Source organism: Pelodiscus sinensis, chromosome 2, assembly GCF_049634645.1.
Source record: "Pelodiscus sinensis isolate JC-2024 chromosome 2, ASM4963464v1, whole genome shotgun sequence".
Taxonomy (NCBI): Eukaryota; Metazoa; Chordata; order Testudines; family Trionychidae; genus Pelodiscus; species Pelodiscus sinensis.
This window is the reverse complement of record NC_134712.1, coordinates 69,434,234-69,451,808: the sequence shown is the minus strand read 5'-3', so window position 1 is coordinate 69,451,808 and position 17,575 is coordinate 69,434,234. Positions and strand designations below refer to the sequence as shown.

Sequence of the window (17,575 nt, the reverse complement as noted above, 5' to 3'; positions counted from 1 at the left end):
GGGTTGGAAATATTACAAGCATAAGCCTTTTTTGTGGCATTCTGCATCTGATATCAGGAATGGTGCAGGGCAAACAGGTGTGGACAAGTTTACCAGTTCTTGAAAAAAGTTTGGTTCAATTTAGAGAAAAGGTTCAGTGGTTTTTGTTTCTAATTTTTAGGGAGAAGAGGAGGATTCTGTTGCTAGGAGACTACACTGTAAAGCCCTTTTATCATAGATGCAAAAGTCCTCTGAGCAGACATTGGATAAGTGACAAAGAATGAGCTTTTACCAAAGCCACAGAACTCATTTGTATTCTGCCAGGTGTTTGGCTGTAAGACTGTGAGGTCTCCTTTTTAACAGCTCATATACTTTATCAATAATATGTGAAGTGTTTCATTATCTTACACACTGTTAGTTGGCACACATCTGTTTGCAGACAGAGAGTGATGGCTTACAGTATTTGCTGTTTCCATATTGTTGCCATGAAATGATGTGTGGTGTATAAGACAAGTGTTCTAGGATGAAAGTCACTAGAGGTCAAAATATAATAAATACTTTCAGGTCAGTGGTAGTAAAACCATAAATTATTGAAGTAATATGAGTGTGTTGACTTTGCCTTAGCCCCCATAAATGTAGTATACTCGAGTTAAAGAAGAAACTGCACTTGGTCTTAGTCTACCCTATTGTGCATAGGTAGTACACACCACAGATGACCCTGAGAGAACTTTTTTGAGATGCCTAAATTATGCAGGCTCTGAGTGATTCAAGGTCCACATTTCAGATCCATAGTCCACATTTTTAAAAAACTGGAGACCAAGTTGCACGACCTCCACCCCACAAACAAACCAACCACCAGCCCAACAACAATAAGTTTATCTACGTTTGTGCTAAAAAAATCAGCACGCAAATTGGTATTAGCATGCCCAAATACCCATTTAAATGCATAATGCAAGATTTTGTGGATGAAAAAGGCAGGTGCACATGGCTTTAGAAGTGATTTTAGCAATGCAACTCTCAATGTTACTTTTCTGTATTTTATTAATTTTAAGCTTTTTGAAATGTAAAACTGTTCATAACCATTTTGTTTTATTGTTTCTCATGTGCTTAATTGCTTTGCTAAACAGGCATGGATTTAAGCATGTACTTAAGGGCTTTGCTGCATATGGGCCTGAATTAGCAAGGAAAAATGTTTCACTAGGGCATAGAGGATGGGAACTAGAATCATTGATTAAACACCTAGTTCATGCCTCAGAGAGCTTATGATCTAGTATACAAGAGGTGACTAAACACACAAATAGGGAAAGTAAAGGCAGTGGAGGTGAAAGTCATTGTAATGCAGTGTTTCTCAAAGTGGTCTGCGAAACCACTTTGAGAAACCTGTTAACTGGCTGCATCACTGTGTTTACTTACTGTCGTCGTGGCCACGGAGCCCCGTGGCTCCTTTTGGCTTTGTTTCGTCATTTGCAACCCAAGAGAGTTGCAGGAAGCCATCAACTAATTTGTGAGGCTTCTTGAACGGAATGATGCTAACTTTGTAGTAGCAGCACTGGAAGAGTCCTACAGGGCCCAATTTGTGCTTCTACACTGTCACATTACCTCCACAGCAAGCTAAAAGAAACATTCTTGACCTGTCTGTTTCACTGGGAGTAGGCATCGCTCCATCCACACAAAGGCCCTGTTGACACACATGGGTCAGGACTGCTTCTGTGGATCAGCTTTGGACCGACTGAGTACTCATCGAGGACACTGCTGCATAGACTTGCATTGTGTGAAGTAGTTGGCTGCTCTGTTTGTCCGTGAAGTAGTTGGCAGCATCGTATAGCAATGATTTTTTGAGAAAATAGGTGCATTTATGCAGAACACACTTTATATCAGTTTATTTCAGCCAGCCGCTTTTGGATTTCTGAAGCACCTGCCCAGTAGTACCTAGCTAATTACTTTTGAATACATGGTAATAATGAGAGTATTACATGCGTGGACAACTAATACTGACTTTTGAACAGCCATTGAAAGGCAGAACCTTGATGACTATTGGTCATTCAGTACTATGCTTGGCTTGAACTAATGACTAAACGGAGAGAGAGATTTTGTCTGATTGCCAGTTCTTTGAGCCATTTCTCCCCAACCCAAATTTAATTTTAAAAAGGCCTGTAAGAAAACACTGAGGCTACATCTAGACTGCAAGCCTCTTTCGAAAAAGAGCATCTAGACTACAACCAGTACTTTTAAAAAAGCAAGCCGCTTTTTCGAAATAGAGTATCCTGTCAGTCTGGATGCTCTTTTTCGAAAAAGCACAGTTTTCATTACAAAGCATCTTTTTTCAAAAGAGCACTTTTGAAAAAAGGCGCTATTCCTCATAAAACGAGGTTTTCTGTGGTCGAAAAAACTGCTGCGTTCTTTCAATTTACATTCGAAAGAATGTGCAACAGTCTAGATGCAGGGGAAGTTTTTTTTTTGAAAAAAGGCCACTTTTTTAAAATAAACCCTGTAGTCTAGACACACCCTGAGCAATTATATAATCTAAAAGGTCAGGAATTTAATCAAATAGTTTTTATTTGTTTCGGCTCTGCTTTGTCTTAAAAGAGAATTTGCTTAAAACCCCCAACATAAATTTTCTAATAATTTGCAAATGCACCTTGCATTGATACTAATAGCAATCCCTGAAACCTAACTGTATAAAAAGAAATCTATTAATTAAACTGTTCTGATTTTAGGTGAAGGTAATAAGAATCTGAGGCATAATTTCAAATCTTTGTCCTAAAAAGTCAGACCTAGCAATGCAGAGACTGAAAATAATTTCCTCTTATGTTGAATTTTAACTGGGAGAAAATTATTGATTAGGGATACTGCCCATAATGAAGCACAGATTGCTGTGTCAGCACAACTTGCATGTTTTGTTACAAAAAAGTATGCACCTAGAAAGAAAATGGTGACAGACCCTTAGTTATGGCAATACTAAAAGGCATTGCTATAAAACCGTTATCTTTTATATCACTATTACAATCTTGGCATGCATTGTTTGTGCTCAAAATTTAATTTCCTTGGTTTTGTATTTATACAGTCCTAAAAATCTACCATATATCCAGGAACGAATCCAGGCAATTTAAGTTAATCTCATAAACTTTAAAATTTAATATCTGGAGTGAAAAAGAGCTAGAAAACAGAACCTTTGTATCAGCATTTTGTTTATTATAGTGACTATTTTCTCAATATATGCACTTAGCTCCCCATTGTCATTCATGGGAATAACATGCTGCAGTAGAGCAGAATTCAGCTCTTATTAGCAGAGCTAGGAGTTCTATCATTGTGCTCTGCAGATAAGATAGTCTTAAAATACTTTTTCAGAAGCACCATTTATAAATGTTTATTACCTAGATTTTATGTCCATTACCTTATATTAATAAACCATCCAATATAAAGGATTTGAAGACAGCAATATGCTGTATGATATCCTCGATGTTCTTAATAAACCTAATTTTTTTCATGGCAACTTCTTTTATTGAAATGCAATGGGAAATATGTCTGAACTTCGCTATTTCTTTAAGTAAAATGGTCTGGACCACTATTAATATTGCACTGTAATTAATTCTTCTTGCTCTCTGATTCTACCACTAATACGCTGAAGCAGGCCAGGACTGCAAGACCAAGTGGGCTGGATGGTGTAATATCTGATTACCATCCAGTCTTACATCTGTAGCAATCTTCAGGTTCATTAAATAACAAACCAGTGAATGTGAGAGGAATAAAACTCTATGCAACAAACTGACAAGTTTCTGTGCTGAGATGTGGCACACAACCATGCAGTCTTCCCGACTCATGGCTCTAAGTCACATCTCCATATTCCTGTGCTCGTAATACTGTCCCTAGGAGGGAGTGTCTCGAAATTATAATCTTCTACAAACATATCTCTAGATCTTCCTTCTTAAAGAAAAACAAATTAGCTCTTACATACATAAAAACAGTTAACAACTATTTAATAACACAGGCATCACATTCTCAGCTAACATGGTACATTTTCATAAACTCAAAATGCCAACTATGTAGAATTTATCAGAACATCATTGTGGAGTGAATCTTTATCACACACTTTCCTCAAATACCCCTCTCCAGGCAGGTTAGCATGTATCTATGAGTCTTTCAGGACATTTAATTTCCTGCTCTGATCATCTTAATATCAGTCTCTCAATAGAGTCTGAGTTGTTCTCTTGTTCCTTTAAAGTTTCTCCTTTGTGCATTCATAAAGGATCAGTTGGATGGGAAATGCCAGAGTCCACATCTTCAGTCAATGCATTGAAACTTTCTGGGATTACTTGTAAAACCCTTTGATTACATTAAAATGTGTCCCCCTTGTCTGGACTAGACTATAAGACATTGGATGGAGCTGCTCTTTAATGGCACTCCTTTGCCAGCACTGTGACCTGGGTTAAGAGATGGAAGATCCCCCCCTTTTGGTCAAAATAGTATTTCTGTTGGGAACTATGCATTGTATTTTCTGTTAAGAATAGACATGAGAGCATTCTATTTAAAATGGATTTTTAAAAATTTTCTTTTCCTTTGCCTTGCAGTTCCTGATATATTCCACCACTCAGGAATTTTGCAGTTCCCCAAAATTTTGTAAATGTAAGCGCATCTAATAACTTCAATAGGGGGTTTAAGTAAGATATCCAGGATTTGGCCCATGGTTCTCTTGGTAAGGGAAATTCATCTAAAAGCACCAAGCTTCTTCTCCAGGTCTTGATCCAAAAATCTTAAACTAATATCACCCTTTTTCACTGGCCTCCTTCTTACCAACAGGTCCAGGTGGTCTCCTTGCATTTTGCCTCTTCTCCCAATAGCTTTGGGTGATGGTCAGGCTGATTCCACCCTCCATTATTCAGAGGGTGAACAAGAGAAGTTCCACTTTTCTTTAAATCTTCAGGAAGAATCTTCTGAGGTACATGCAGCCTGTCTGTCTCGGAGCTGAGGTGTGGGACCAAAAGGGTACATCTAGTTAGGCTTGGGCTGGTGCACTACCAGCTGAGAGATGCTCTCTTCAACTTGAACATAATCAACTGGGAAGAGATGTCCTCTCCATACATACATACATACATACATACATACATACATGTGTATGCGTGCATGTGCAAATATGACAACTCAAGCTAGGTTCTGGCAAGCTTTTGCTCCTTACTGACTTGCATGCTTGTGTTTCTTCAATACAGCAGTAAGTCTGTTCTGCAGGTGTTTGGCTAAAACTACTCTGCAGTGCAAGGAACGTGCCTTACTCTGTTATGAAAAAGTGCTGTGTACATTTATGGTACCCTATAAATGATTAATAATAACAATAGTTAATAATAAAATGGAGGTACCCTTATGTCTTTGATTTAGACACAAGTCTTTGTTGCTTGTGTCGGCAGAAGATTGGCCAAATTTTTGTATGGTCAGCTGAATCATTGTTAATAAAACGGTCACACCCATGATGTCGTTTTTGGCTTTGATACCTGGAGGACTCCCTAATGCTGCTGCAGGATTTGGGTGTGCACCATCTTTTATTGCAGCACAGGATACTGAGATGGGAGCTGCCTTGGGGATTCAAGGGAAATCAGCCTGGGAATCACCACTGCTCTTATCAATTACTGGGTTTCTTCTGCCCCCATTCTCTCCATTCTTCTACCCTTTCCTCTAGCATGACCACAATGAGAAACTTAAGAAACTCAAATTATTTCAGTTGGCAAAGAGAAGGTTAAGAGGTGACCTGATCAATCTGCATAAATATCTGCAAGAGGAGGGAGATGTTTAATACTAGAGGTTTCTTTAATCTTGCTGATATAGCTACAACAAGATATAATGACAGGAAGTTGAAGCTAGGTAAATTCAAACAAAAAATAAGGCACATATTTTTAAGTGCAGGTAATTAGCAACTGGAAAAAATAAAGATTGTGAAAACTTTTTTCAACATTTGAAGTCTTTAAATTAAGGCTAGATGTCTTTCTAAAACTGTATGTTCTGATTCAGTCAGAAGTTATGACCTAAGTTTTACGAAGTCAAATTAGATGATCACAATGGTTTCTGTTGGGTTTTAAAATATATAAATCTACAGACAGTTTGTTTATACTGCAGAAGAAAATTTTAAGGAAGAAAGTGATTGTGACACTTTCTCTGGGCCACTAATATTTTGTAGCTTTTCCTCTCTCTTAAATATGTTCTCATTATGAGAGGTGGGTTAAATATTGGTAAAAATTTAAAATGTTTAAAGTTTGAGCAATTTTTTAATTTTGATGTTGCGAAACTCCATGCTTAAATTAAAATTTGTACTATTTTCAGTAAAACCAAGCCTATTATTTATTTGACACTGTTGTAATTATTAAAACATTAGCTTTGTGTAGAAACCTTCAAAGTTTACAAAACACTCAGGAGCCAAGTTAATTGAAAAGAAATAATAGCACTTGTTTTAACTGCATATGTACCCATGACAGTCTGAACTTGCTTAGGCTTCCAGAAACATGTATTCAAAGGCTTAACATTAATGGTTAATGCAGGCATTTTCATGCTAGTGTTAGATTAATATTTAGCAGTTGTCCCCATACTAGTTGTCAGTCTTTCTTAAATGGAAAATAACAAAATCAGCTAAAGACACAAATAAATAAGCTTCCACACAGCTTGATTTCCAGCTTTGCCTGCCTTGCTTACCATACCATGTCTTGAACATTATATAGCATACAGAGCAACATCTAGTAGCTCTGTAATAAACTACAAGTAAACGTATCATTAACACCAGGGTATCTGTTTTTATACACAGAACTTGGTTGTGTTAAAATTTGGTCAAAAACATCCCAGCAAAACCTAAAAGATTCCTGGACCAGGTCACAGATAGTAGTAATCTGCACAGCATGAAGATTTGATGGATATTTCACAATTGTAACAGACCAGCTTGATAACCACTCATCTATTCCATTGTTCCTCCTTTCAATGAAGCCAGTTAATTAAAACACAGACTCAGACCTCAATAATAGCATTAAAACATTTAAATGAAACTTTTTCCAGGAAAAATCAATTTTATAATTTAGAGGCCCTGTATAGAAATCAGCACTCCAGTCCTTTGCTGCTATGGGATTCCTAGCTACCAAGGTTAGGTGTGGTTGAATATTTTCATAATTGATTTATCATACCGTAACTATCAAGAACATATATAAAATTCTTAGGAAAAAATCTAGTGGGTATTGTGCAATATTTATGCTTGGGTCAATATATCTCAATACATATATGTTTCATAGCTCATTGGTTGGAGACAAAAATCTTAGATTTTTCTTATATGTCCATGTTTGTGAGGAAACACTTTTTTTTAATAATCACTTATTTTCTGGAGCATAAACTAGCTGTAAACTTCTATTCTTCACTAATACTTGATGTACAACAATCTTAGTTTAAGGACTGGATGTTTTTATGCCAAGTATTAGAAAAGAGATTTTATAGAAGAAGAGTAAAAGCCCCACTCCCCCCCCCAAATTAACTCACTAGTGATGCACAGTTTTTGTAGGGGATGGATAAGGCAGAAAGTTGTATATCATCAATCAAAGGAGTATGCAAATAAGCTATTTATTAATATTTACATTAGCTTTGCACTTTCTTGGATGTGAAGACAGAGGCACATGTCTCCCTTCTTCTCCTTGTGAAATAAATAGTTAACAGTGTGGTCATTTAATATGTCCTGATTCAGCCTTTTCAATTAACACTTCACTTTGATAAATAGGAGGGATTTCACTAGCCATTGTTTCAGGTTTTTTTCTCCCAGAAGCTGGTTTACATTTGGAGGGTTTATTACTTGGTTCATAGTCAGAAATGTATCTTTTTTTAAAAATGCAATCATAGCATTTTTAGGTTCTGATGGAAGTGATTAGGTTGGGGACAATAATCCTTCCCCCTGCTGCAGATCTGCCCACTGTTCTGTCAAGTTTAAATATAAAACATAGGTTTAGTGAACATTTCTTAAAGGCAAAAGTGCCTATTCTGTCAGTTAAAGACTCACCTCTGCATCACCTCCCTATCCCTATGTTTCCACTGGCCAGTATTTCTAAAGCTTCCTGAGTGCTGAGGCTGGCCCACAGCGAACAAGCTGCTTGGAGCCTAGCTCTAGCCAAACCAATCAAGGCCCTGAAACCGGATTCTCAAAGCAGGTGGAGAACACTCATCTCACCACAGGACCCAATCCCATAGGCATGCTCTGAGCATGCTTCAGACCGGATACACCTGTCAGATGTTACAGCAGGAGGACTAGATGCAGGCCACCACCAACACATGGAGGGGCATCACAGCACCCGTCCAAATGCCAGCCGTGAGCAGAGACACATGCAGGGTAAGAGTGAGACACATGTTGAACACAAGCAAGCAACAGAGAGAGAGATTGAGCTGCCAGGGCATGGGCTACCTTATTGGCTGACTTGCCTTTGGTGTCTGACTCCAGGAGGGTGTTCACATCTGAACAGCGGCATGTGCAGGCATTTAAATCTGACTGCTTTTGGAAGGACACCCTAAACTTGCACAAACGACCTTCCCCTGGATTTCTCAGGATGCCTGTGGATGCCCAGCAGTAAGGAAGCAGCAGCTTGCCCTGGCACTCTCCATGTCCCTACAGCCTAGGGAGAGAGGAAGTAGCAGGGTTTATGGCTACTGACAGAGCAGCTACCCCCTCCACCCTTACAGCTGTAGCCTGCTGCTTCTCCTTCCCAGCTGCTGGAGTCCCACACTTGCCTCCACCCTCTGACTCACTGCAATGGCTAGTCTGCAAAGGAGTAGCTGCAAGGTCAGATGGAGATTTGTGTGTGGAGGGGATGGTGGGGAGGAAGGAGCCTTGCATATGAAGATTGGAGCTATGTGTGCATCTCTGGCCTGTCAGTCAGGTGCACTAGATCAACTGCTTATCATAGGGATGTAAAAGTGTAGTTGATTAACTGATAAGCAAAAGCTTATAGGTTAATGCTATAGACTAGACTCATTCCCCTCCTGCCTACCCTTGCCACTACATTTTTTAGCAAGCTGGCCAGCAGCCCAGCTCAGTCCTGGCTTGCGATGGGTCTGGGACCTATCCTCGCTGTGGCTCTGCATTTAAAAAGTAGTGAGAGCTGGGCGGGCAGGCAGCCCAGATCAGTTCTCGCTCATGCCAGTTCGGGTGTTCAGAACACCCCCTAGACAGGGGATACTGCCACCCTACACCGCTGCCTCTTTATCAGAGGCAGCAGCACAGGGCGATAGGCAGCTGGTCCCATCACGGACCAGCTCCCACCTGGCACCCTGCACTGCTGTCTCTGATACAGTGGCAGCAGCGTGGAGTGGCAGGAGTGAGGCCGGAACACACTGGCTACTGGCCCCAGCCCCAGAATAGTCGACTAACCGATAAGAATTCATGAGGTTACTCAACTATTCAATTAATTGATATTTAACATCCCTAGCTTATCACCTAAGGTCCTCTGCTCCCCACCTCTCTCTTTGGCATGTCACTCCTGGCTAGCTTAGGCCTCTCCCTGCTGAGTGTACTGGCTGCTGAAAGAATTTACTTAGGTGTTTGATGCTCCCCATGCATTTTATGAAACACCTAGATGAGGGCTGAAAAGTCCATTGGATGGCAGGCTGCTTATGGGTTAAGTGTTGCAATGCCTAAGTACCTTTAAGGTGCTAGGCCACTGTTTGCTCAGTGTTCTTACTTTGGATGATGAACACTGCTGTAAATGACATCAGACTCTGGCTGAAGACTTCCAAACTGAAACATACTCTATGATGCCAAAATGAGACAATTCTCTTATTTTGAATTCCCAGTCCCTAAAGTGCAACTTCTAAACAGCAGCTCTGCCTTTTGGGGACTGGTGATCAAAGAGAAAGGAGAACTGGGCAATGAAAAGGCATTGCTGGTTCCAACGAGCAAGTCCCCGCTAGGTCCTCCCACCCCCTGTTCCAAAAGGGAGAATGAAAAGAAAGCAAATCCCACAAATGAATGTGTTTGTGCTAACAAAGAATGCTTATAGTATCTTCTTAATAAATACTTAACATTTTCAGTTTTAAAGGAATTCCCAATGAGATAAAGCAGATGTCTTGCAACTGGTCAACATAAAATAAAATAAAATAAAATAAAAAAAAATAAAATAAAAGGGACGATAAAAATCAGACCAGAGCCTCCAGTAAGAACAGGGTAATTCCAGAGAACAGTCATTCCATCTTTGGCTATGTTTTATAACTTACCATAATAATTAAAATTCTGTCAGATATGTGGGGGAAATCTTTCAGCCTCCATTCAGCTATAGTCCATGGGAATTGGTGTGAGTAATTATCTCAGAATTCAGTCCATATTATAGTTATGGAAGTAATTATCCTCACAAACAATCCAAGCTCACAGTACTCTCTTTCCATGGGTCTCTGGGCATGCTCAGTAAGACCTAGTCTTGAGAGCATCACTGCAGCTGTTTTATTACTTGCATCCAAATAACACTGTATTATGGAGTCAAATTTGAACTTTCCCAGACTTACTTGGACCAATTTCTAGTAATTACTGAGCAGATCTCAGAGCTATTATTTTTTTAACTTTTAACATCTTAAGTGCCTTTGTGGTGCTTACCCGCCATCCCCTCAGGGTCCATTAATGTTACTTCTTGCAATATTGAAAAAACCTGTGAGAAATGGAAAAGAAAAACCAACATGACATGATGCGTGCCCCAAAGAAATGCTGTAGGAAGCAAACTATTGTATTGATATCATGTATTCATTCTTACTTAAGGGAATGCATGAAGGCATTGTGCATTGCTGGGCTGGGCAGGGCAATTACAGCATGGCTTGGATGGAGTTATACTGCCAAATGCCAAAGATCGAATGACTGTCGCCACCTGAGAAGCTCAATAATCTCTGCCTGGAGTGCTGGAGAAAGTGTGAGTAACAGGCTGCCCGGGATGGAAGCCTAATGAGGAGGGAGTGGTTTTATCACCCTTGCAATGTGAATCAAGATTCCCAATACAGTCAAGCCTAGGTTTGCTAACTTTCTATTTGCAGAAAACTGAACACCCTTCCCCTGCCCCTTCCCTGAGGCCCTGTCCTACCCCTCTTAGGAGGCCCTCCCCCTGCTCATTCCGTCCCAGCTCCTTGTGTCACTCACTCTCCCCCATCCTTGCTCGCTCACTTATTTTCACTAGGCTGGGGCAGGGAGGGCTCCGGGGTGGGTCCAGGGAAGACAAGTTTGGGATGCAAGGCAGGCCTGGGCTGGGACAGAGCAGTGGGGGTGAAGACTGGCAAGAGGGTCAGGGAGGGAGTGAGGACTCTGGCTGGGGCTGTGGGCTCCGGCGTGGGGCTGGAAATGAAGGGTTGAGGTGCAGAAGGGGGCTCTGGCTGGGGCAGAAGGTTTCAGAAAATGAGAGGAAGTTAAGGGCTGGGGCAGCAGTTTGGGGTGTAGCTTCTGGGAAGGAGTTTGGATGTAGGAGGGGGCTCACGGTTGGGACAAGAAGTTGGGGTATAGGAGGAAGTTCAGGTGGGGTGTGGGTTCTGGGCAGCACTCACCTCACGCAGCCCTTGGAAGTGGTGAGATGGCTTTGCAACCCCTAGATGCAAGCATGGCCAGGGGCCTCCACATGCTGTCCCAACCTGCAGACAATGCCTCCGCAGCTCCATTGGGAGCTTGCCAGCTCTGAAGGTAGCAGCACAGAGGTAAAGATGGTAAGGCAAGGTATTACCTCCCTTCTGCATTGCTGCCTGCAGAGCTGGAACCTCAGTCAGCAGCCACCAGTCTCTAGCTGCTCAGCTCTGAATGCAACAGGCCTGGTATTGCCACCCTTACTTCTATGCTGCTGCTGGCAGGGCGTCGCTTTCAGAGCTAGGCACCCTCCCAACAGCTGCTGCTCTCTGGCTGCCCAGCTCTGAAGGAAGCATGGAAATACTGTGAATACCGCCCCTCCCCCAATAGCCTTGAGACCACCACACAGATTTCATGGGGGAAGACCAGATTTCTCAGTCTGTAACATGTTTTTCATGGTTGTGAATTCGGTAGAGCCCTATTCATGGGTCTTTGTTTGACACTGTGGTACTGATCACCACCTTGTGTGTGCGTAACTAGAGAGGGTAGCCAGATTTCTGATCAAACATTTTTGCACTGGAAAATGCTGATTTGTTGAAATTGAAACTTAAATTTTTGAAAAAGAGAGTTTCAAAACTGTTGAAACGTTTTGTTTCAGCAATTTTAAAATGAAGTATTAATTTTTTCCCAGTTCAAATCAACTTCTTTTGGGGGGGAATTTTGATTCATATTTTTTTCAGGATTTAGACATTTTGTCCTGATTCATGCTGGGAAAATATTTTAATATCTTAAATATTTTTATGGGAGGCGCTAGCACTATACCACTTCATGGAAGAATCCCATGTAGTAACAAGAAGATGCTAATAAATATAATAAAATCTATTGCTGCATAAGCCACTTTTTACTACAGCAATTAGTGCTCCACAAGTACAACCAAGTTGACTGATTTTAGGCTTAGATTGATTGTAATGCACTCAAAAATTAACCAAACACAGATGGTTCACTTTGAGCAACATTTTTCTTACACAATATTTAACATTCAAGAAAGTCATAAAATAAGTCCCAAATTAGTATTGTGTGGCACAGCTTGCTGATGTGTTTCTTTCTGTTGCCAGGATTTTAATCACTGGGATTTGCTAAATTCAGTGGTGATGCTAAACATTACTCATTTGTTGTGATGCAGTTCATAAAAATGTGCATTCTGAGTAGTATGCAAAACACACCCTAAATAGTAAAGGACTATTAAAAAACCAAGTGTCCTTTACTATGTAATGTAATGAGGCCTCAAAATGGGTGAAAATTGCAGCTATATCCACTGATTCTCATTTATAGGAAGACCACTTCAAAGTCCCAGTGGGGGATAAAAAGCACCTTTAGTGTAAATGAGAATCAGGTTCCGAACAATCAAGTGGAATACTTACTGCCGGGAGTTTGCCAGTGGATTTCATGGCACTTCTCATATATTCAGAAGTGTGCTTACTCATGTGTACAGGGCTGGACTCCAAGTTCCTGTCTCCCATATTAGTTTTCATAAAACTAGTGGTTTGTTTCAGTGTTCTTTGACCATAATTCAATCTCAGTGCAAGTGTTGCACAATGAGATGTGAGCCAGCTGATTGCTATTCTCCAATCCAGAAGTGGCAACATGTCAATGGTGGGTGTATTTTATAGAGCTCTTTGGGATCTTTCAGAATGAGAGGTACTATATAATGTCGTCATTGGTGCTTCTAACTTGTTTAGTCCCCTGACATTTATCACATAGTAACTGTTTCCCATTTTTACATTTTAAGAATATGATGAGAGTTATGTCACATGTACAGTAGGGACATAATTGCTTGTTTGTATTTTTTAACTGATAATAGCTGGCATTTTTATAGCATTTTATACGTTCAATGCACTGAACAAACATTAGTTATTGGCGCCTCACAACATCTCTACATGGAAAGTAGGCAAATATTTCTATCCTAAATACAACTTTCAAGATCCATGGGGCCTACACATGCTTATCACAACACAACACTATGTGCCACAATGTGGGTGAAACTAGACATTAAATATGCTCCTGAATAAACTCACACAGAAAAATGATAAAAGACAAAACCACCCTATTATCTATGGGTAAACACTTTGTACAACATGCTCACTCCATTTCTGACCTCTCTATCCTCATCCTCAAAGGAAACCTGTGCAACATTTTCAAAAGAAGACCCTGGGAGCTTAAATTCATAGCTTTGTTAGACACTAAGACTTTGTCTGTACTAGGACATTAGTCTAGACTATTTTTTTGTTGGTCAGGGGTGTGAAACCCTCCTGTCGTCCTTACTGACAATTTTCACCAACAAAAGCACCAGTGTGCACAGCACTATGTTGGAAGAGGAGCATTTCCTGCCAATATAGAGGAGCATTTCCTGCCAATATAACCACCAGTGCTTGGTGGGGGTGACTTAATTATGTTGGTGGGAGAGCTCTCTCCTGCTGGCATAGAGATGCTACATAGGAGATCTACCAGGGGAAACTTGCAGCAGTACAGCTGTAAGTGCCGTAGTGTAGACATAGCCTAAAAAGTGTGGATTCAATAAATACACTTGGACTAAGGTTGAGATGGACAAAGGAGACAGACTTATTGAGAATCTCTGGATAAGGATAAAAGGGGTAAAAAAAAAAAAAAAAAGGGTGATGTCATGGTAGGGACCCACCTAACAGGTAGAAGAGGTGGATGAGACTTTTTAAAAACAACTAACAAAATCATCCAAAGCATAGGTTTGGTGGTCAAGGGGGATTTCAACTAGCCAGACATATGTTGGGAAAGTAACACAGCAGGGAACAGATTATCCAACAAGTTCTTGGAATGTAATGGAGACAATTTTTTATTTCAGAAGGTGAAGAGAGCTATTGGGGATGGGAAGCTGTTCTAGACTTGATTTTAACAAACAGGGAGGAACTGGTTGAGAGTTTGAAAGGCAGTTAGGGTGAAAGTGATTATGAAATGCTAGAGTTCATGATTCTAAGGAATGGTAGGAGGGAGAAAAGCCAAATAAAGACAACGGGGGCTCATCTAGGCTACTCGGAACAGTCAAAAGAGGATATGCAAATTCTACTGGAATTTGCATATCTTCTTCCGCTTACACTTCCGAAAGCTCCGAAAGCACTTTTGAAAACTCATGTTCCTCAAAAAACGAAGTTTACACATCTTTTCAACGGGGGGCGAGGGGGGGGGGGGGAGGGTTTGCCGAAAAAGCCATGTCTAAACTACTTTCACTTTCGAAAGCAGAGCTTTCGCGGAATGTGCATATCCTCTTTCAACTGTTCCACATACTCTAGATGAGCCCTGGATTCAAGAAGGCAGATTTTAGCAAACTTGGAGTTGATACATAAGGTTCCATGAGAAGCAAGTCTTGGAGAAAAATCTGAAAACAGTTGGCAATTTTTCAAACTATTCCACTGGATAGAAAAAAAAAAGACAGTATGGCCGGAGACTACCCTGACAACTAACAGATCTTGAATTACCTAAAAATCAAAAAGGGATCCTACAAAAAGTGAAAAATAGGACAAATCACAAAAGATGAATATAAACAAAAAATACAAGAATGTGGGGGCAAAATTAGAAAGATGAAGGTACAAAATGAGCTCAAACTAGCTAAAGACATAAAGGGTAGCAAAAACATTTAAAAAATTAGAAGCAAGAAGGAAGAACAAGGACAAAATAGGTGCATTACTTAGTGAAGAGGGAAAAACAATAATGGAAAATATGGAAATTACAGAAGTTCTTAATGACTTCTTTCTTTCAGTTTGTACCAAGAAGGGTGATGGTGATTGGAGGCCTACCATAGCGAATCTGGAGAAAATGAGGTCAGTTCAGAAGTTAAAATAACAGAACAAGTTAAGAGTTACTTGAAAACATCTAACTTTTCCAAGTCAGCAGAGCTTGATCAACTGCATTCTAGAATACTCACGGAGCCAATTGAGGCAATATCTGAGCCATTGTTATCATCTTTGAAAAGTCATGAAAGATGGGAGGGATTCCAGAAGACTGGAAAAAGGCAAATACAATGTCTGTCTATAAAAAGGGAAATAAGCTGGCTGGTCTGTAGTTTCCTGGGTTGTCCTTAATTTCTGTGCCAGGAAAGAGAATGGAGCATATAATTAAGGAATCCATTCACCAACATCTGGAAGATAATAAGGTGCTAAGTCACAGCCAGCATGGATTTGTAAAGAACAAATCATGTCAAGCCAACTTGATAGCTTTCTTTGAAAGGATAACAAGCCTCGTGGATAAGGGGGAAGTGGTAGCTGTGGCTTTTGATACAGTCTTGCATGACTGTTCTTATAAATAACTTAGGGAAATACAACCTGGACAGGGCTACTATAAGGTGGGTGCAAAACTGGTTGGATAATTGTTCCCAAAGGGTAGTAATCAATGGTTCACACTCATGTTGAAAAGACATAAAAAGTGGGGTTCCACTGAGATCAATTTGGGGACCAGCTTTGTTCAGTATCTTCATCAATGAGGTAGATAATGACATAGAAGGTACACTTATAAAGCTTGTAGATGATATCAAGCTGGAAGGGGTTGCAAGTATTTTGGAGGATAGGGTCATAATTCAAAATGATCTAGACAAATGGAGAAATGGTCTGAGGTAGATAGCATGAAATTCAACAAGGACAAATGCAAAGTACTCCACTTAGGAAGGAACAATCAGTTTCACGCATACAAAATGGGAAACGACGGTCTAGGAAGAAGTACTGCAGAAAGGAATCTAGGGGTCATAGTGGACCACAAGCTAAATATGAATCAGCGTAACTGTTGCAAAACAGCAAACATTCTGGGATGTATTAACAGGAATGTTGTAAGCAAGACACAAGAAGTAATTCTCCTGCTTTATTCTGAATTGATTAGACCTCAACTGGAATACGGTGTCAGTTTTAGGTGCCACATTTCAGGAAGCATGCGGATAAATTGGAGAGAGTCCAGAGAAGAAAAATGATTAAAGGTCTAGAAAATATGACCTATGAGAGAAGATTAAAAGAATTGGGCTTGTTTAGTCCAGAAAAGAAAAGACTGAGAGGGGACATGATAACAGTTTTAATGTACCTAAAAGGTTGTTACAAGGAGGAGGGAGAAAAATTATTCTCCTTAACCTCTGAGAAGAGGACAAAAAGCAATGGGTTAAATTCTACCAAGAGAAGTTTAGGTTACACATTTGGAAAACCTTCCTAACTGACAGGGTGGTTAAGTATTGGAATAAATTGCTTAGGGAGCGTGTAGAATCTCCATCATTGGAGATATTTAACAACAGGTTAGGCTAACACCTGTCAGGGATGATCTACTGCTTGGTCCTGCCATGAGAGTAGTGGATTGGACTTAATGACCTCTCAAGGTTCCTTCCAGTTCTTGTATTCTATGATTCTGTGACTCATTGCAACCGTGTGTAAACCACTAACCCTTCTTTGTCTGCCAACTACAGAGATGTTAACTGTCCACTTCACTTTGAATGGTCTCCCACAACATGGTTCCTTATGTTTAGCCATCTGTTCCACCTTGTATGTAGCCCTGAGATGCCAAGTATCTTTCCCATATCTGATGAAGAGCTCTGGGTAAGCGTGTGAGCATGTCTCTTCCCCTCAAATCAATTGATCTCCCTATTTTATAATCATTCCTCCAGGCCATGCGGGGTTACTAAACATAATGGGGCAGGGGTGGACCCGGTGGGATACTGGGAATTTCCTGGTGGGCTATCGTATCCACCCGTGACGGGCCGCCATTGCCCCGCCCTCCGAGTGGCTCTGCATCTCCGCTGTATGCGGTGCACTGAGTCTGACCCGCCACTTGTGCTGCGTTCCGGATGTGATGCAGGGAAAGGGGGCGGGGCTTGAGGGGCATGCAGGGGTGATGTTATGGGGAAGGCCATTCCCAGGCCAATTTTGATTGCCAGTCTGCGTCTGTAATGGGGACACATATTGGTTTTTGGCCTACAGTGACTTTGGCTTAAAAATCTTGATGCCAAAAAATGCCAGAGGGCTTTAACAGCATGGAGAGATTGTCATAAGATAATTCAGTACTCAGAAAGAT

General features: G+C 40.6%; 1 long non-coding RNA gene across 1 annotated transcript in view; it reads right to left on the bottom strand.

Moving 5' to 3' along the window:
• LOC142827077 (uncharacterized) overlaps nucleotides 1-17,575 on the bottom strand; it is a 40,964-nt gene that overhangs the window by 21,000 nt on the left and 2,389 nt on the right. The window contains exon 2 of the long non-coding RNA XR_012901472.1: nucleotides 10,565-10,616. This is a non-coding gene — a long non-coding RNA (uncharacterized LOC142827077). The remainder of the gene's footprint in view (nucleotides 1-10,564; nucleotides 10,617-17,575) is intronic.